A 20,659-nucleotide genomic window follows, 5' to 3' on the forward strand; every position below is an offset into this window, starting at 1 on the left:
AGAGAGGGAAGATCCGGTGGGAGGGGGGCAGAGTCACCGCCAGGTTCTTTCCTTCAGCACCAGACCATCCAACTTTCTCGACACTGCTGACTGACCTGCCTTTGAGCCATCTGCTAAATAAGCTCAGCAGGACGCCCCTCAGGAGGCTTAGCCAAGTTCAGCAAGGGAGCAAGAATTGCCGGGTTTGGAAGGGAAAATTTAGTCCTGCTAGTAACGGGACGCTCTGGGCAAGTCATTTCTCTTACTCACAAAGCCTTCTTTCATTTGGAAAGAAAGAGATCATACTACCCAACCTTCCCCAAAAGGATTAGAAGGAGCAAACTTTGCAAAGAGAATGCCTTTGGTTTTCTAATCCCTCGATCCAGGGTGATAGAAGGTTCCTAGTGTTTATACCCGTTCATACAGGAGTTCAAAACGCCTTCAAAGAGAGGGCTCTGCCTAAAGGGCAGGAGTCCTCAAGAATGTGTTCCCTTGTGGGCACAGAGGAGGGAAAGATGGCCCCGAGTATGGGAGAGCCACTGTTGAGAGGCCAAAGGCATAAGAGATGAAAAGCAAGGGGTAGCAGTTGTTGATATGCTGTGGGATTCTGGACAAGTTCACCACTTCTGTGTGCGGGCAACAAAGTTCTTAGTTTTCCTTTGGGACTCAAAGAAAATTTGAGTCCATGTTCTAATTTCCTTATCATTTGTCTATATGCTCTAGTACATCACCTTGAGGGATTGGCACCAGAAACCAGTAAACGAAGGCTAGACTCCACACAAGTAACTCCAGAATGCTGAGTATGAAACCCAAAAATGCAGCATGCCTTCTGCAGGCAACCGGGGTACACAGATTTCATAGAAAACCAGAAAACCACCACCATTACAATCTATGACAAACCCACAAATGAATGGAGGAAAGTCTCTGCTTAGAAACCCTTTGCTGCACATTTGTGGCAATGATCAAACTACAAAGAGTTTCCCTCAACTTAGTTGCTAGACCTCAGAGAAAAAAAGAATCCAGATTCTAAGAGCCATTTGGCATAAATGAAAACAGCTTTTCTCTGGAAAATATAAATTATTTCTAGCACGAGGGACTTCAAGGAGACACCTAAAGTTTGGCCTAAATTTATGTTTATTATTTTATTTACTATTGCCAAGAATAAGAGACATCAATTGGCAAAAATATTATGTTCAAAATTTTACATCATTATAGGATTCCTTTCTAATAGGACATTTGATGTATTGATTCTTTGACCCCTTATAACATATGAGAGTAGCTAAAAATGAACAAGTTAGCTAAAGAGAAACCAAGCTATAATGACAAGAGTACCTCTCATTTTTGCTCACCTACCATGTGCCAGACATGTGACACATACTTTTGTCCAGTCCATGGCACAATCCTATCTGCAAGGTGGGTATCACTATTCCGCATCTTACTGATGAAGAAAATGAAGATCTAAAAGATGAAATTATCTGCTGAGGTCACACAGCTATGAAGCCAGGTCTGGCTGTAGCCAAAGCAGGTGTCTCTCTGCCACACCACAGGGCAGGAGTTTCCACTAGAAATGAAGTCTCCTGGCAAGGAATGGAAATTTACTGTGAACAGAGGGTGAGGGTAAGTACCAGGTAACATAAGGCAAAGGGGCAGCTGTATTAAGCTTGGTTTGTATTTAAATCCTTTAAAAGGTAGGGTAAGTGATTTGGGGAAGCAGATATATTTTGCAGATGAGACTACAGTGGAAGCCAGCAGATGTTAACAAGGGCACCATCTAGAGAAACTGGAAACTCGAGCAGGGGATAAAATGAGATCAAAGTCTGGAGCTGTGGGAGGCCCTACTGGGGGAGGGGAAGGCTTGCAGAGCGGGAACAGTCAGAGGTGACTGGAAATGAGAACTAGAGGGGAAGCTGCAACTGGACACCAAGTTAGTAGAAGGAAGGAAGGAAGGAAGGAAGGAGCGAGAGAAAGGAAAAGGCAGAAAACAACAAAATGGCAGCGTAATTTGGTCTAAGTATGCTTCATAACAAAAGGATGGTGCCTGGATGTGGCTTGGGAGAAGGCACAGGGGACTTCCCTGGGCTACAGGAGAGGTCTTTCCCCATCCTGTCAGGAGAGAATGGAGGGAGTCATGGAGATCAGCTTTCCATTTCCCAACAAACTTGACCTCATTTTACTAGTTCCCTTAGCTTGAACACACCATCTACCCTAGCAGTTTAGAACTGGTTTCATATTATTGGGTAGAGCAAAGATACACAGACACACAAACCAATCTAATTTAGCATCACTTAAAAATTGGTTAAATAAAGTATGATTCTTCCATACAGTGGAACAATTTTGAACGAGGAAAATCTACAAGTGTGTATGTGTGGAAAGATGACCTTGTGTATTGACGAGTAAAACAATGTAAGCTATTAAATAGTACTCATAGCATAAATCTTTTTCTGAAAAATAAAGAGCAATCGCATGTTTTATTAATATATGTATTTTTTTTAAGTTGAAAGAATATGCATCGAATTGTAGTGAATGATTATCTAGGGAATAATGAAGGGAGGTGATAAAGAACTTTCATTTTCTATGGTCTGTATTTCTGCAAAATTTTACATTAGGTAAGCTTTGTATTACATTTGTAAATAGGAAAAAAGAGAAAAATTTAAGTGTCCCTGAAAAGACTGAGTAACTCTCCCATCTCATCTCAATGACAAAAGGTACAATTGCCAAAAACATAAGTCAGATACTTCCTGCTCATTAAAATACTTTATATGGCTAGAATCTAAGATAATTACAACTATGGCCTGATCCTTGGGCTTCTACCCTTCCCAAAAATACAGTTTGGAATGACAGGAGCTGGACTTCCTAGCAAAGAGCCCTCTCATTCATTGGGCATGAAGGAAATCTCCCAGTGACATGAACCAAGGGAAGAAAGTACATTCACACCCAGAGAGCTTTCAGGAAACAAGATCCTCTCTTATCGCCGTCAACAAGGAGACTCATCTTTCACCAGCTCATTGAATGAGCCCCTTTGTTTCCCCTAAAGGATCATCATATATTCTTTCTCTCCTTCTACAGAAAGTCCAAGTGCCCCAGAATTGGGCACTGAGAGGCCGAGGAGTCCTAATACAAACTTACTTGTCCACATTTTCCAGAGAAACAGGACCTGAGATGGCAGGGCACAGAGGAAAGGGGAGGAGCATGCTGGTGGCTGCAAAAGTGTGAAGGCAAGAATGTTTGCTTTGTAACTGCTTCCAAACTTACCTGCCTGTCAATACCTATGTCCCATTAAAAAGGAAGAGAGAAAGGATGGAGCCTGCCTCAGGATGTTGCAGGACAGGTGTGGTAAATCTGCCAGTGTCTTGACAAATATGCACTGATGCATCATCCTCTGTGCCAGGCACTATTCAAGGCACAGAGAACAGTTAACATAAAATCCCCGTCCTTGAGGAGCGCAGAGTCACCCTGAGACCCACAGAAGTGCGGGACGCCACCGTGCCACCTATCATGGTGTCTGAATGCGGTAGGTTGTGACAACTGTTCATCAGCACACAGGCATGACTGTGCTGATTGGCTCCCCTGCCACCTGATGCTTTCCAGCCTCCCAGAGACTTCCATCAACCACCAATCCTCTCTTACCCCTTGTTGCCTTCTCATGCCAACTTCCGTTCTAAGGGCTCCTCACCCACTCAGCCCCAAAACCCAGCTCTCCATCACATAAAACTTCCCTTGACCTGTCTCAAGCCATCCTTTTCCCATCAAGTTCTCAGACAAGCTCTGAATCCATTGCTTTCTCCTCCTCACCACGGCTTCACTCTAATTCCTGATAATTGAGTTTGACCCTCCACTGAAATTGCTTTCTTGAGGGTCACTTGAGTCTCTTACAAGGCTAACAGCCTCCTTTGATCCTTTCCTGTCATCCTTCTCCCACGTTAGATGCTATTGACCATCCTTTTCTTGCAGCTGGATTCCCATGGCTTTGGATTCTCTTGGTTCTTCACCCACAGTATGTTGTTACATCACAATCATTCTGTAGATCCTCTACCTCCAACCATACCCTCAATGTAGGATTCCCCAAAGTTAAAGTTTGTTCTCTTCCCTCATGCCATCCTCTCTCCTTTCTGTGAGGACTGAGGCTGTCAGATCGACACCCCCCAGGCCCAGCCCCTCCCGGGCTCCACATCAGCTAAGTAGCACCACTGACCCCTCCCACTTGACCTGGTCAACACTGAACTCCTTCTTTGTACCCCCTCCCCACCCTCAGAGTTGCTCCTTCTTTTAAGACTTAAATCTCAGTAAATTAGCAACCGCCAACCTCCCAGATACCTGAGCTGGAAAACTGTAAGTCATATTCAACAGCTCTCTTCCCCCCACTTCAGTGCCACTGGGCACAATGCACCTACAAGTGAATTTTAAGGACCTTCAAAATGCTTTAAGACTTGAAAAAAAAAAAAGTGCCAATTAAGGCTATAAAATCAAAATTAAGAATAATTCCAAAATCCCTTCAAATACTTTTGATGGCAAAAACATTATATTTAACATGAGATACTGATACTTTTAATATGTTTGGTCCTTTATGTGGTAGGGTCCATGAAAAATGACAATGGGTCAGTCCTACCTCAGACAGAAAGTCTAGATACTTTGACTTCTCTGAATCGCTTGGATTAACCTCCTCCCTTCCATTTCCACTGCCCTGGTATAGATCTTCTTGAGCCTTTCATTGTATTTTGGCAGGATATCCTAAAACACACCTGACAGCACATCATTCCCCTATTCAAAAATTTTGATAGTGTCCCCAGGACCTGACCTATAAACTGTAAGCTCTTTCTATGGCATTCAAGGCCTGCTACAACCTACCTCCAACCTACCTCTTGGTCCTCTCCACCACTATATACTCTCATTCGTCTTCTGCTGCAGCCACACCAGACTCCTATCCCACATGCCCTATTTGCCCCATGGAATGCCCTCTCCCCAGCTTGGCCAGTGAAAAACATCCTTGTCTCAAGGATCAGTTCAGATGGCTGCTCCTCTGTGAAGGTTGCCTTCCCAGGATCCCCGGCTCAAACCAGTTTGAGCTTCCCAGAGACACTGAAGCAGTTTGCAGCCCCATGGGGCACCTGCCTCACTCTGCCTTGCACTACACTCAGTCTCGTGTGTCTGTCCCCACTGCGAAATCATAAGCCTCTCAAGAGCAGATAGCTGTGTTGTAGTCGGTCTCCTCTGCGCTTGCCACACAGCCTAGCACAAAACAGACAACAATGCCTCCCGGAGAGCGGCCAACTCTTGTCCCTCCTCCCTGCATCACTCTGTTTCTGCTCCGCCACTACTTGGCCCTCCGTGTCATTGCTGTGTATGGAGTAGACACTTAGCCAGGTCTAAACCAACAAACTTAGGAAGCTATGAAAAATCCTGAGCTTCAAACCCACCATAACCATTCTTCCTCATGTCCTAGATTTCAGACAGTGAGAAAAAGACTCTGGGGTCAAGTGGCTTCAAATCTGAAGTCTGGCACTTAATTGACCATGTGACCCTTAAGCAAAGGTAGCTTAACTAGCCTCAACCTCCTCACCGGTAAAAAGGAAAGCACACCTAACTCAGTGGACTGTTGGGAGAATGAAATGCGTTAAGGCGTTTGAAGTCCCCGGCATGGCAACCAGGATCTGACAGGCACCTGTAAGTAAGTAGCAGCAGGACCCAGAAGCAGGGTCTCAGGCTTCACAAACCATGTGACCTAGTCAGCAGTCATCCCCCTTCCTGGATAGTCACATAAAATAGAGATCCTTACATCAGCATTATGAATTCAGGACGCAAACTTCATGCTGCTGTTTATATATCCTAAAGTCATCATGGAGAAATAGTAGCATAAGATACTACGCAGCTATTAAAAATGAAAGAGATCAATCTCTATGTCCCGATGTAGAAAAATGCCCAAAGTGTTTCATTATTAGGTGAAAAGGGCAAGTTGCAGTACAGAATGAAACATGAACTACCATAACATACATGCATATATATATATATGCATGTGGATGTATGTAACATATGTAACACATATATACACCTACACACTTACGTTCCTCTATGCATGTATGTCTGTATGTGCCTAGAGAATCTCTAGAAGGATATATGAGAAATTGTTAACAGTGGTTACCTCTAGTAATGGGTCTAGGAATGCCATTTACACTCTTCTGCACTGTTTGAATAATTTTTACCATGAGTATGCATTCATGTTAAAATTATTTAAAACCAGTTTTTAAAATCTGCTGGAGGAGGAGGAGGAGAAGGAGGGGAGAGGCAGGGAGGGAAGAAGGACTGGGCCACGGACCCAGAGACCTGGGCTCCGTTAGAGTCCCACGTTAGCTAACTTCCCAGCCTCAGGCAAATCACCTCCCTTCTGCAGATCTCCCTTATTGGTAAAAATAGGGGCGTTGAACCAGGCACTCTTCGGAGATGTCTAGGTTATTAGATGATGTCTGCAAGGTCCTCTGAGTACATTTTACCCATAGAACATCTCTGAGATGTTTTGATGCTTTAAGCATCAGGTTTTTACAAAGGAAAATACATAAACGATTTTGTTTTGACCTCCTTCACATTTCAATGAGAAAGCATTTCCACCATTTTACAGGCAGAGAAACCAAGTATATACTGTAATGATCATTTACTGACCAAATCCACTGCTCACTAGACTCTGCTGTTTGCCAAGAATTATGAAGCCAGGAGTTTTATAGCTCCCAGTTCATTCGTGCCTCTTCTGCAGAGCAGAGGGGGCACAAGGCTTATGCAAAACAAGCAGAAGGCACTCTGCTGGTGGAAACAGGGTGAGATGTAAAGTGACTTCCTCTGGGTCAGAGCATAAACAGAGCTCACTCCCAGCACACTTAGGAAGTAAGTATCGAACCCGTGGGATGGACTCCACACCCCTCCCCCACCCGGACCGGCAGCTTCACCTTGAAGACGCATTTCACTGCAGTCATTTCCTGAGCGTTTTCTGGGTCAGAAGCAGGGAGAGCAGCTAAACCGAGGCTGCTGATGGAGTTGCTACATTGAGGGCATGGTACTGAGTTACCTGCTCTACCACGCACCCACCCAGCTCATCTAGCAACCCGCCTGGCGAGTATTTTTCCAGTCTCCTGGGCAAAGTGACTTCACTCAGCTTTGAAGGCAAACAACCTCATTTGTCCTCACAGGTATGGGTCTCCGTCTTGCAGAGGGCACTGACTTCCTCCTCTAGGGCAGCTCACTTTGGTTCTACTATAGAATCTCACTCTCTGTGCCTGTAAACACCTTCCATTCTTCTGATAACTTCACACTGTGAGGGACCCTCCTGCCTGATGTCTGGGCAACAAGATTTCTCAATGGCTGCAGAAAGCACATACGGAATGGACACAGCACCTTGCAAAGAGAGGCAGAGCCTGACCCACCGACCCTACAAGCAGTAGCCTAGATTTGGAATGTGCAAAACCAAGACCCAAGCATGCCTAAAATACTCCACAGTAAACCATCCCCCAAAATGAAAAAGATGGCTCATTCAAAAAGTGTGCAGCTGGGCTACTAACTAGTAGCCTGCTGGTAACCTTTGCTATGGCACCTAGTAATCCGTGAGACGGGATAATGATCACCAGCATCTGTGCCATCCTAGAGCTTCTAGAAGCTGCTATTTGTTGACCCCACTCTTGCTGTCACCTCTGGGTCAAGTTTGCTCACTGCTGCCTGCTTACCACTGGCTTCACTGTGCCCCTTAGAACTCACTAGGGCCTTCAGTTGTCTTGGCTGAACCCCTTCCTTTATCTCTCTACCTTCAGGTCCCCTGCACAAGGCCTAACTTTGTCCTTTGCCCTTCTTTATCCTGGACACATCTTCCTAAGACCTTCTGAAGGCCTTCCGTTCATCAGTTCATCTCAGACCCACCTAAGTATTTATAAAAGCCTAGCAGCTCCACTCACTGCCGTTGGAAGCTAAAACCCACCTCCTATCAATCGCTGGGCACAGAACACAGTAGAAGAAGAGAGCAGTTGGGCTGTAGTGGGAGTGTGTCCATGACAGAGAGTTTTGTTAAAAGAAACAAAAATGCTCTCAAAGGCCTGAGCAAGCAGTATTCTGGTGAGTCTGTCCATTGGTGAAACTCACTTTTTGTCTGGGTAAGGCAAAAATGAGGGCAGAACAAACCAACTAATAGTGCTGTGATATTTTACAAGGTAGTTTCTACTCTGACATACCTTAATGACAACAAACAAAAAAGGTTATGTGCACCCAGAAAAAAAACAAAAACAAAAAAAACCCAAACCTCTATATGGGAACTTCTGGTCTCTTTTCTGAAATGTTTTTCTTAACTCTTCACCATTATAAAACAAATCTTGTGTATATCAGTCGGAAACACCCACTCAAAGAGCCTTTCATAACTGTTTTCTGAGGGTCAGACTCAAACATTTGCTAAAAAATGAGGTGGGAGTGACTGTATTCTGGATGAATAACTAAATTTTTCTAGCAATAGACATATTCTGATGATGTAAGTTAAAAATCAGCTGTTACTTCTGTGTCCGATAAATGGAAAGCAATTGTAGAATACAGAGGTGGGAAGACAGCCTCCACCCAGGTCTAAAACATTCCTCTTCACTCCTTACCCCTGTGCCATCAACACTGAGTGACATCTGTTAACCCTTCTTCATAATCTGCTATGTAGATCACCATTCCGGGGATTATTTTCAGTGGTGAACATTCTTGAAACTTGCCCTGTCACTCAATTCAATCCGCATTTCTTGAGCACCGCATGTGAGCCAGAGGCTGTCGGGCACCAGTGAGCAGAGAGGCACCAGACAAATGTCCCTTCTTCAAGGAACCCATAATCCAGAGGAGAGTCAGACCTGTACACAACCAACCCAACCAGGGTATGACGTGAAAAGTGACAGCTTGAGGGCTCACAGGAGAGAGTGGATGTCTTGGTGCGTTAGGGAACAAGGGGAAGCATCAGAGGGGTACTGTTCGAGTGGGGCCTTAAAAGATACAAGAGAGTTCACAGCTACAGAAAGGGAGAAAGACACTGCAGGACCAGAAAACAGAGAAGTAAAGTCACGGATGTGAAAACGCACCCTGAGCTGACACAGTCACAAGCATCCGATGTAAAGTAAATAGAAAGGGAATGAAGCCAGGAGGGATGCTGGAACAGACTGCCTGCCTGTTTAAACTTTATTTTGGGGCAACGGGGAACCACTGAGGTTTTAAAGCAGTTGAATGACTCACAATCATGTTTTTAAAAATAATTCTGAGATCAGGGTGTAAGATGGGATAGAGAGAGAGAGAGACTAAAGGCCAATTATTCACACATGAGACAGTGAAAATTGAAAGAAAGAAACTAGTTTGAAAATTTTGGAGGAAAAATGAACAGGCAGCCAACTAGATGCACAAGCGTGAAACGAAGAAAACCCAAAAAAGTTGCTGACATTCGTACTTGGGACGATGGCAACAACAGGAACCTAGCTATGAAAACAGGTAGAAGAGCAGGTTTGGGTGAAGGGGGGAGCTGAGAGGTCCTATTGCTACATAAGGAGTTTGACACATCTTGTTACAACCAAATGAAGGCAGAGATTGGGGCTAGAGATGAGGATTTAGACACACTGGCAACCCCAACAATGAAAAGCTGGTAGAGAAGAAGGAACAAAAAAGAAAGAAAAGAGAAGGCAAGAAAGAAAGAGAAAGCAAGCCAGCCTGCACTGCAAGCAAACTGGGAGGAGAAGAAGGAGAGCCTGGATCCCAGGAGACAAGGGAGGGCTTACTTTCAAAGCAAGAGTGGTTAACAAAGTCCAATATTGCAGAGAACTTGGGACCTGGGTCCGGAAGAAGGCTACCTCATTTGACAATATCAGACCTCTTTGGAAGCAATTTTAGCACAGTTACGGAGAGCTGTCTTATGACTGGGTATATTGTACAGTACTAATTAGCATCTTCATCCTCAGATGTCAAAGAACTATGTTGGAAACAGGTTTCAGAACATTAATTATTTATTAAAAGCTAATAAGGGGATTCAAGCCTATTAGGTTAAATCATTGCAAATATAAAGCAACATATAAAGGTATACAACTAATTACCTCTTTAATTTCAGGCCATTACAGATGCAAGATAAAAGAAAAAAAGAAACTCTTAGAATTAAGAGCCATGGAATATTGACCTCCCCCCAAATATGGTGGGTACAGTGATTCTAAGCAAGCACTCTAGAATAAATACATTAGGGCTCAAGTTCTGCTTTGATCTTCTCAGTGTATAATTCTGGGTAAATAAACTTCTTTAAGCCTGATATTTTTCATCTGTCATATTAGGATAACAACAGAAATGACAAACACATATAAAAGCTCTCAGCAAATCTCTCTCTGCTGAGAGACTTATAAATGTTGACTTATTATTATAACTCATTATAATAATATTCATTTCCACTATACATATATATATATCTCAATCATATATAATTTCAAACATTCACTTGTTAATTTTTTAATCAATAGCTATTTTGGGGGCTGTGTACCAAGCATGACTCTAAGTGCTGGGAATTAAAAAAAAAAAAAAAAGAGAGAGAGAGACCTAGCTCTCCATCACAAGAAGCATAGCCTAATGATGTAGAAGGCAAGTTGACAATTTCAAGACAAGATGATCCATCCCCTGAGAAAGGAGCGAGAAAGGTACTGCAAAAACCATGCAGGAGAAAGGGTCCTGTGCTACTCCAGGACCTGGGAGGGAGAGGGGTTGTCAGGCAAGGCCATGAAGAGGAGACAACACTTTAGGCATTACAAGGACTCTGCAAAGACATTTTTAAGGATAATAATAAATATTAAGGTGCCATCACACACACACAAAAATCCCTGAAAAAAAAATATCAGAGAAAGAGGAAGTTCTTTGCCCAAGGGCAAACAGCAAGAGAAAAGGAGCTGGAAGCAACCCAGACTCTTGTCATCCAGCTCAAGGAGATATTTTGGTTGAAATACATCATCACATAATATTTACACCTTTCCCCACCTGAGTTTGGGTTACATGTTTTACAAAGCAAATTAAACATCTCCTGCCTGTCCTCTAAAAGTCTACAATTTTAAAACAGGCAAACTAGTATATGGACAAATGCAAGAACTTTGATGAAAAACTATCCCCCAAAGACAGTGTTCTCAAATAAACAATTCTCAAGTTCAGTTTGGTTCCAAAGGTGAGGATGTTAATAAATTTTGCCCTTCCCTTTGGGGACCAGGGAGAAATATTAAAATGGCATGGTTTGGTTCCTCAAAAAATTAAAAACAGAATTACCATATGATTCAGCAATAAATTGGAGCCTATAGTTCTGAGTATACACCTGGAAAAAGTGAAAGCAGAGTATCAAAGAGAGATTTGTATATCCATGTTCATAGCACCATTTTTCATAATAGCCAAGGGATGGAAGTGACTCAGGTAGATGGATGAATGGATGAATAAAATGTGAAAAATACATACAATGGAATACTATTCAGCCTTAAAAAGGAAATTCTGACACATGCTGCAACATGGATGAATCCTGAAAACATTATGCTGGCTGAAATAAGCCAGACACAAAAGGACAAATACTGTATGATTCCATTTATATGAGGTACCTAGAGTAGTCAAATTCATAGAGACCAAAAGTGACATGGTGATTGCCAGGTGCTGGGGCGATGAGGGGAGTTATGTTTAATGGGTACAGAGTTTGAGTTTTAGAAGATGACAAAAGTTCTAGAGATGGATGGTGATGGTGGCTACACAGCAATGTACCTGTACTTATCCCACTGAACTGAATACTTAAAGCTAGTTAAAATGGTACATTTTGTTATACATTTTTTAAAAATCACATGGTTGCCATGTCCATTAAATAACTATACTTCGTCATTTAGGAGCAAATGAAAACACCTTGTTTCTGACATTGAGATGCAGTGCCATCTGAAGAGGGGACAAGAGTATGAGACCAGGCCCCTTAGAAAGTTCTACATCTAAAGGAGCAGAGTCCATTTACCATTTTCTGGGAATGGACACCTATGTAACCCAGTAAGGAGATGACTTTGTTGGCAGCCATCATTTGAGATTTTTTACTTAATATAATCCCTGTGCACCAGCACCACCCTGTTAGGGGATGACTGTCAAAGCACACATTCCAAAAATTACTAGTTGAACTTCTATGTGAAAAAGCATTATGCAGGGCTTTATGTAAGACCTGTGACTGTAATTCATAAATCAGTTCTGGCCTTTAAGAGAACAAGTGGAGCAAGTAATAGATAGACATAAGTTAAATAATAATAATAGTAATAAATGAAGTCTATGATTATGTAACTAGACCTTTAACAAATCTGTAGAAGGGAGAGATCACTAGGGGCTGGAATGTTCCAGGAAGACTGATGGAAACCTCTCCAAATCTGGGAGAAATGTTCAGGACTGAACGAGTAGAAGCAGACAAACCTGGCTCAAATAAAAGGTCTGTGATGGGAATTGGTAAGAGATAAAGATAGAAAATGACATTGGAGCTAGATTACAATGGCTCTTAAAAGTCAACGTTGTAAGTTTGGATTTCCACTTCTACCACTGGAGGTTTTTGAGAAGGAGTATTACAGGACAAACACAGGGTGCAGGATGGCTTGGAAGGGGACCCCTAATTGACAGAAAGCTGGACTCCAGGCCTGAGGGCTACTAAGTCACAAAAAATGAAACCAAATGTGTGCTTTTAGTAGGTTAAAGCTAGGACTTTAAAATATGGCCAAATGCTTATATATGCAATGAATTTTTCTTGAAGGATATGCAGGAAACTGTTGACATTGGTAACTTCCTAGGAGTAGAACTGGAGGTAGGGGAAGGAAGACTCTTACTTTTCATCGTATACCCTTGTACAATGTGGATACACTTCTTAATCATGTGCATGAATTCATTTTATAATTTAAAATAATTTTTTAAAATATGGCAACCAGGAAGGGTTAAAAGATGTTTAGGCTGTAAAGAACACATTCAAAACATTTCTATTTATAAAGTGAAATATATTTCAATCCTGTTTGTATTATATCTTAATCTCTATCACATAGCAGAGATGTTGTAAGAATACCCTAAAAGTAACAGTAAAAAGTACACAGAACTAACTGCACTTCTAAAGCTCTACTTCAAAACAAACAGATGTCCTGAGTCATTCACCATAAAACACCTTCTTTCAGGTGTATTTCAATGAAAAGTCTGCCTGAATCTATTCCAAATAAACTCCTTGATAACAACAAAAATAAAAAAGAATAGTACATTTGACAAGATATATCCCTTCTCGGTAAATGGCTTTTTCATTCTTAAAGTTGCTCAGGCCAAAACCAACGGAGTCATCCGTGACTTATTCTTTTTCTCTCCTCCTCTTTCCCCAAATCCCATGAGCTCTATCTTCAACTCTATCCAGACGCCAGCTGCATTTCCCACCCCACCACCATCGTGCTGGTCCATCATCTCTAACCCGGCCCACTAGAGTAGCTTTCATCCTACTCCCTGTATCCACTCTTGTTCCCTACAGTCAGTCTTCCACAGGACAGCCAGAGAGATCTTCCTAATACACAAATCTGAACACATCACTCCTCCGACCACAACTTCCGGTGGCTTCCTATTGCATGGCTAAAACCCAAAGACTTGCATGGCTGCAAAGCCTGCATGATCCAGACCCCATTTCCTCTCCAATGTCACGTCCTGCGCTCACCCCTTGTCCCTCCTCTTCAGTCAGGCTGGCTTCCTGCCCATTCCTTGGACATAGCAGTGACCCCACTTCAGGGCCTTCACCCTCGATCTAAATCTCTTCCCCCAAACACACGCATTCCCCTCCCTCGCTTGGTTTGGCTCTCTGCTCAAATGAAACCTCATCAGAGAGGCCTTTCCCCACCATCCTACCTCAAATAGTAGAATCGCCTCTCTTTCTCTTCACACTGCTTTTTCTTTACAGCAAATTATAATATATAGTCTTTTTTTTTTTTTTAAAGATTTTATTTATTTATTTGACAGAGAGAGCAAGCACAAGCAGGGGGAATGGCAGGCAGAGGCAGAGGGAGAAGCAGGCTCCCCGCAGAGCAGGGGGAGCCCGATGTGGGACTTGATCCCAGGACCCTGGGATCATGACCCGAGCCGAAGGCAGTCGCTTAACCAACTGAGCCACCCAGGCGCCCCTGTTTGTTGTTTTTATTGTTTATTCCTGTCTCATCCAACGAGTATGGATGCTCCATGACATCAAACTTTTTTTTTTTTTTTTCCATTTTCACTCCTCTATCCCCTGGACCTAGAATATGTCTGGCAAATAAATGAAAGCTTAATAAATATTTGTTGAAGATTGAAGTACAAATCAAAACACCTAAGATACTAGACAAAAAGAGGTTTTCAAAGTCCAAAATGAGGCATAAGCATAATAATGCCCAGTAAATTTGGGGTAAGGAGTGAAAAAGCCAACACATCAATTGACAGGTATGTAAACCTATCACTTATCTACAGCATACTGGGAATCCACACGCACGCTTGATATTAATTCATACTTTGGGACATCATCTGTGTACAGGCTGGAGGGCTACTCTTGAGGTTTTGTGCTTAAATAGTAAATACCGTAACAAGTTTCCTCCTCCCTCTCTCCAATGAACTGAGACTGATAGTTCTGAAGAAAGAAAGCAATCACTGTCTCAACCAGAAGGCCCAGAATATTCAATTACTCCATTGAGGAGAAGATCTGGACAAAGCCCCAGCCTTGGAACTAGGAAATTGGGTCGAAGTCAGGTTCTGCCATAAACTATGAGAGGGAGCTTGGGCAAAGCATTGTTTGCTTCTAATCCCGTTTTCTCTATCGTAAAGCTTCTTCACGTGGTCCCTGTAAAATCAGATGATGCATACACACAGGTATCCTGAAAGCTGAGTGACTATACATCATCTGTGTGATCGTCGTCCTGTGCTAGCTAATCTCTAGTTCACCTTCCCTTGCCTGCCACTGGTGAGCTTTGTCTAAACAAGGATCTGATCTGGTCCCTCCCCTGCTCAAAAATCTTTACAGATTTTCAACTTGAACCTCCAATGGTTAAAGCTTCTTCACAAACTGAACCCAAACCACCTTTCCAGTCATATTTTGGCCCGTTCCTGGGCTGTGCCCTACATTCCAGCCACATAGAATTGCTCCGCATTCCCTAATTTCATCCCCCTTTATTGCACATCTGTGTGGGCGATGTGCCTAAGCCCCTCCCCCATCCTCCCCTCTTCTGTTAGAGAAACCCTAGGCACTCCCCAACCTGAATCAGACTCTTCCTCCCGTGGGCTTTCTCTCAGGCACCCTGTTGAATCACTGCTTGTTTGCAAGACTCTTTCCCCACCAGACCAGCAGGTCTCCATCTGATCCTTTTTCGAGTCCTCAGCATAGAGCAGTGTAATGCACGTAGGTGTTCAATGCTTGCTCTCTCTCAACATTTCTCAGATGGCTCTCTCAGGCCTTTCCAGCTCTTTCTCTGACTTATGGCTTGGAGGCACTATTAGGAAGGGGCTTCTCCAACTTTTCTACTCCTGAGGAAATATGCTGGAAGATGGCGCTGACTGACCACTCCTAGGGGCTTCCGGAAACAGGCCGGAACTAAGCAGAGGGACAGAATGAAGCTAGGGACCTCTCTCCAGGCCTCATAAGTTAGATCTTTAAAGTGTGCTTTGTTTTACTGGAAGTGCTATGAATTCTCAAATGAGGCACACCCTAATACAAATGGAAATGATTTTCAACTTATCCATTTTAAGGATTATTCAAGTTTCTGTTCCTCTTCACGATGGTGGAAACTCCTGGATTGACTATAATTCAAAGCAATTATTGTTCTTTAGCTGCCAAGGTGCCCTGTTAGTCTTTTCATAACTATCCTGGATGATCTGAGCCCAGTCCAATGCAAAGTCTATTTTTTTCTAGCTCTGTACCTTTTCATTTGCTAAATTTATAGCATTCACATGAAAGGAAGAAAGGAAGCCCCATTTTGCCCCCATTGGGAACATGATATATGGGTTTTAATTGCCGTTGTAATTATACCCTTGTCCAGCTCTGCACAAGTATGGTGTAGAAATTAAACATTATAGCAAAGCCTGAGAAGGCCTCACAGAGGTTGGAAGATGCTGGCTTTGTAAGATTTCCTGCCCCCAGGAGAAGGAAAGAGAAAAATGAAAGGTGGTCTGGGAATGTCATAAGTTAGCCAGCAATCTCCACTGAGGAAGCATTTTCTGTCTATGACCACCTCTAAAACTGTGTGAGCTGTAACGCTGGGGATCCCCTGGTGGTTTGATATTCAGCTAAGGCTGGCTGAAAATGGCAGAACTTGGATTGCTCGGCTGCGAATTAAGAAATAAGCACAGCAACAAAGGGAAACATGCTATGACATTTTCTAAATATTTACCAAGGGGAGTTGACAATTCAGTGGCTGGAGCCAGATCTGACAGTGAATTCTGCCTGCCTCCTATGCCTTCCCTCGATCACCATCTCCATCTCCAAAACCAGGTGACCTTTACCTCTTGGGGTTGGCAGAAACGAGCAGCTTCTTTGTGAAAACCCGGCAAATGCTACATGGTGATTCGGGCCCACGGATCACTGCATTTATCCCTCCTCCCAGATCTCTTATCTGAAGTAGAGGAGTAACCAAAGACCTATCTATAAAAACAATACAAACTACTTCTAAGATAAAATACTTCTTTGTACAGCAATTTCTGACCAGTAATATCCATATGGTTTCAGAACCCAATATCCATGAACAGTCCCTGCCAGTCCTCATCATAAAATCAAATTTCTCATCAGCCCACACATTTGCATTCCTGATCCTCCCAGGTCAATTGGTAAACGTCAATCTGCAGGTCTGAGGTTATAAAAAAAAAAAAAAAAAAGCATTACGGATAATGAAGAAATGTACTTTATGTCACTTTAAACCTCCTGCTGGTCATGTTTCCTACACTTTCAAGTCTTATACGGAGAGTATAATTTTGCATTTGCTTTTAAAATCTGAAATAACATACTTCAAGAGCAATTTGGTGAGTGGGTTTAGATTAAAACAGGTATCTGACAGTCCCAATGATTCCCCAAAGTCCTTTCTTTCCCCACTGCCCCAGAAATGCTACATAATTATTTATCTTAAGTCAAGATAGTAATGTACAAACCTATTGTATAAAAATGCATACATCTCTATGCCTAACAAGCAATGGGAAAGTTATGGAACAGTTTAGAGTTTAATGCTCACTGATGTCTTCTCACCTGTCTCCAAAACCTGTTTTTTTTTAAGATTGTACTAAGATTAAAAAATATCCTCTTGCAAATCTCCCTCAAAGGAAAGAAAACTTCAGTGGTTTGGTTAGGCAGAACCAGGAGATAAACCCAATATTGGTCTTGAGAGAGAGAAAGGACTGAAATGGGCAAGAATGATAAGAAACATGGAAGGCACGTACCATATCTGTACAGAGATGACCAGGTAAACTGCACTTAGGTCTCCCCTTTAGGCAAGCAGCCACACAAACAGAAGCTGGACTCAGTGACCTCTAAGGTCCCTTCCCACTCCAACAGCGTTTGCCTCATGAATTTTTTATAGTCATCCTCTGTCCTATCACACTGTCCCCATGCATCATCAAGCCCTCCTGGCCACTTCCACGACTGAAAGGAAAATCTGTTTAAAAAAAAAAAAAAATCCATGCTTTGACTACTGCCAGAATTATAGTTCTGTCCTTGAAACAATGACCTGAACATAATGGGCCAGGCTAAACACCTCTGAGCAAAGAAGTGCTCAATACCATCTTCAGGCAATATTTTTTAAAACTTCTCTGATATATGCAGAATTATAACCCAAGGTCTTGGGAGTGAAAGACCGTGAAGCTAATAGACCATCCTACAACCAAATCTTTGCAACTTGTACTCTTCTATTCCCTGCCGAATGTCTAACCTTAAAAAGCAGGTAGGAACCTAACAGCTGAGTTTGAATCCAGGCCCCACCTCTCATCAGCTGTATGATGTGAGGCAAATTATTTAATTTCCTTGAGGCTGTTTCCTGACTTGTAAAATGCTGGTTATGTGAGCTACGTTGCAGAGTTACTGTGACAAGAGGATTAACAACAACAACAACAACAACAAAGCACCTCTGAGCATTCATTTGTTTGTTCTCCCATTCATTCAACAAAGATTGTCCACAACCAGTCAGGCACCAGTACATAAAAGATGGGGAAAAAATGAAAGCTATTATTACTTTTATTTACCCAAATAGTCTGTTTCCAGAATTGTGGCAGAACCATCCAATTGTGACTTTAGTTCAAAACTTTCATGCCTAAAATCGTCATTTGTAGTTTATCAGATATGATCCCACATGGGAGTGCACCCACCGCCTTACCTTTACACACCCCAAAGCTAATCACCTAGCAGGTGTTCGGCCAGAGGACACCTTCAGAACGCTTGGAACAGCAACAGGCAGAGCAGAAGGTGGTATCCCAGCTCTCAGCTGGATAAGCCACTCAGGAAAACTCGATATGCCTGTGCTGCAAGACACGTCCTGGATGCCTTGGAGTTTTTGGGTGCTTTCAATTCCACGATTGGACTCTGAGTCTTCTGAGAATTTAGGATTAACAGCTCTGGCTCATCCCCAGTCTTTGTGACTGGGCCACTGATAAAGCTAAGAGCAACAGCTAAGGGGTCTAAAAGCCATGTTTTCATAATGTAGGGTTTATGGTTTTCAGCTGTGCTTTACTCAGAGTTTGATAAAGTTCTGTATAAATGATCCACCTCTGAGGAGCGCTGGTTTCAAGGCTGTAGGCTCTTCTTCAGTGTGAGCCCAACATTCCTTTTCCTAACTAGCCCAAAGCCTCCAGGCAAGTACAAACCTAGGTGTATTGGGTGTTGGGCATTCAGTACACTTAAACATTTTGCACTTAAAAAAAAAGTTTTCAAAGACTTTCTGGAACCCAGGGCTCCTAGCAGAAGACTAAAAGTCTGACCCTGGAATAAGAAATAACCTGCCCTGGGTCATAGTGTGGTCAAAGAGGGAATTCTAGAATAAAATTCAGAGCCGTTTGTGAAGCTAAGGATAGGTTAGTGGACAGTAGAGAGATGCCTAAAAATTTTGATTTGCAGACTCCTCTCATTCAGGAACCACCTGAATCATTTCCCCTAGAAACTGAAGTATTGACCAGGGCTACCTCAAGGCTATGCGTTTTGCATTGCTACCTCCTACCTAGAGGTGACCGCCTAGGTTCTTCACATAAGTTATGGGTACAAAAATACTGTCACTATCTCCCCCCACCCCCAATCTGATGTATCTAAAATTTTTTCTAATAAGTGGATTTTCATTTCCCTTCAGCCAGTTTAGCGCGTTATCATCAACTCCTGGCGCCTCTAATTGCTCACTGAAAACAGTGGTTTGGATATTAATAGGCTATAAATCAAGGCCCTACCTGGGGCTCGTTGTCACGGAAACTGTACTCAAGCCCACAGCGACTTCCCCACCCTCGGGAAGTCTGGGCGAGTTGGTGGGAGTTGGGGATGGTTTTAAAGCTCCTGTTGTTTCTCCCACTTTCTGCTATTTCTCAGGGCCAAGTTATTAGAGAAAGAGGAACTGATGAGGCAGGTGAGAGTAGAGTGGACCGTAGCAGCTTGAAGAACTCTTTGGGAGAGGAGGGCAGGAGGTCCTTGGAGTATGCCTCGGGCATTCTGATCTTTCCTCCTCGGGTCTGCACCCGGCCACTCTCTCCGCGTCGTTCCCACCGTCCGGGGATCAGGCCCCCTTCGCTGACCTGTCCTGTCCTCCCTGCCTGGGCGCTGGGCTGCCCGGGGAGCGCGCGGACAAGTTCCCCAGAAGAAAATCTGAACGGCTCCGGGCTGAGAAGCCCGGCGGCAGGAGGCAGAGAGGGCAGGTCCGACAGGCAGGAGGCAGAATCCCCTTTGCCCCCATGCCGGGGTCCTGGAGGAGGTGGCCCGGGACTTGAACACGCACCGCGCCCCCCGCCCCCGCCCTCCCAGAGCCCCGGGGCGACGCTCCAGGATCCGGCTCTCCAAAGCAAAGCGCCCGACTCGCCAAGTGCCTCCAAAGCCCACGCGGATTCCCGCGCCCCAGGATGTTCGCTGCCGCAGCCGCCAGGGCCTCCCGGGCCCCACTCCCCGCACCCGGGGCTGAGCCCCCACCCGGCCCCCTGGGCTACGCGCGTCACGAGCCCCCTGGGCCCAGCGCCTCCTCTGCGCTCGCGCCGCGCGCCCCAGCCTCGCGCATCCGCACCCGCACCCAGCCCCCGCCGGCCGCTGGGCCCTCCCGGGACTCACCTGCGCTGGGGCTGTAGCGGCGGCCACCCCGAGCCCAGGGGCGGCGGCGCAGGGGGAAGAGGGCAGCACGGGGCTCCTAGCACAGCGGCCGCCGGGCGCCTGGTGCTGCCGAGCCGCGGACCCGCCCAGAGATATAAATAACATTATCTGAGGAGGGACATTCCTGCCGGGGGACATCGCTGCTGCCGGGACTAGATAGTCCCGCGGCGGGGGCGGGGAGGCGGGGCCGCAGCCTCCCGCAGCGCCAGGCCCAGCCCCCGCCTTCCCCACCCACTCCCGCACCTGCCAATCAGCCTCCGCGTTGGGGGGCACCTGCCAGGCCTCCACCCCGGCTCCCGCTGCCAGCCTCCGCCTCCTGGCTGGCCGCCTGGGCCCGGGACGCCAGAAGCTCGAGCCGTCCGCAGCGCCCCCATCGTCGTTCACCTCCCC

The 20,659-nt window shown here is 44.4% G+C and overlaps 1 protein-coding gene across 1 annotated transcript in view; it reads right to left on the reverse strand.

The window, feature by feature from the left end:
• Nucleotides 1–20,437, reverse strand: part of SPTB (spectrin beta, erythrocytic) — a 107,933-nt gene extending 87,496 nt beyond the window's left edge. Inside the window, exon 1 of the mRNA XM_078053818.1 lies at nucleotides 20,231–20,437. The gene's annotated coding sequence lies outside the window, so the exon portion shown is untranslated. The remainder of the gene's footprint in view (nucleotides 1–20,230) is intronic.
• Between the last annotated feature and the right edge of the window lie 222 nt (nucleotides 20,438–20,659).

The sequence above is a fragment of the Halichoerus grypus genome, chromosome 8 (genome assembly GCF_964656455.1).
Source record: "Halichoerus grypus chromosome 8, mHalGry1.hap1.1, whole genome shotgun sequence".
In the NCBI taxonomy this organism is placed as follows: Eukaryota; Metazoa; Chordata; class Mammalia; order Carnivora; family Phocidae; genus Halichoerus; species Halichoerus grypus.